This window comes from Galeopterus variegatus, unplaced genomic scaffold (genome assembly GCF_000696425.1).
Source record: "Galeopterus variegatus unplaced genomic scaffold, G_variegatus-3.0.2 Scaffold2969, whole genome shotgun sequence".
In the NCBI taxonomy this organism is placed as follows: Eukaryota; Metazoa; Chordata; class Mammalia; order Dermoptera; family Cynocephalidae; genus Galeopterus; species Galeopterus variegatus.
In genome coordinates this window covers 156,140-157,082 of record NW_007729080.1, presented here as the reverse complement: position 1 = coordinate 157,082, position 943 = coordinate 156,140, and positions in this window count along the sequence as shown.

The window sequence follows — 943 nt, the reverse complement described above, 5'->3', positions numbered from 1 at the left end:
CTATTGTAGTGTGCCTTTGTGATATTTAACTTATTAGTTAGGAATTGTTGCTTTGCCTCCCATGGATTTGTCACCTCTTTTTCCCTGTGTGACAGAGCTGCCAAAGATTACTCAAAGCCCATCTCTTCTGAGTAGTGAGAAGCCCCCAAAAGGGGTTAATCTCCCAGAACCCTCAAGAGAGAGGCATTCTTTCCATTTGGGAAATTAACCCCGAATTGGGGTTCTCTTCCTGCATTTTTTCTCCAGACCAGGAAGTTACAGGATGAGAACATAGGTGGGGTTTTTGCTAAGTATAGTTTAACAAGTTTAACAATAGAAGCTGGTAACATTCAGTAAGACAAGCAAGGTGACACTCTATAATGCAATTAAGTTGATCCACTAACAAAAGCTTGATTTTAGCAAACATTCTCTTCTTACAGCAATTTCTCAGTATCTTTACATATCAATCAGTAACCTGTCTTTGAGCCAGCAACCTTGCTGTGTTACAATTCTTTATCTTACAACAGAGACTACAGCCTGGGGAAAATTTCCTGTCCTTTGCAAGGTCAATATTTGAAACTGCAAGGCTTTGGAAAACACAGGCCCTGTGAAGTACATTTGCTTTATGCATACTCCACCGTTTTGTTTATATTTCTAATTCTCTTTTTTAATGTGAATATGCGTAGCTTTCAAAGATAAAATCTCGGGCCGGCCTGGTGGCGCACTGGATAGTGCGCCGCTTGGGAAGCGCGGTGGCGCTCCCGCCCGAGGGTTCAGATCCCACATACAGACCGGTTCCCGCTCACTGGCTGAGCGAGGCGCGGGAGCAACACCGAGGGTTGCAATCCCATTGCTGGTCCCCAGTCCGGTACGGGGGCAACACTGAGGGTTGCGATCCGTTGCCGGACACGGAAAAAAGACAAAAGACAAAAAAAAAAAAAAAAAAAAAAAAAAAAAAAAATTT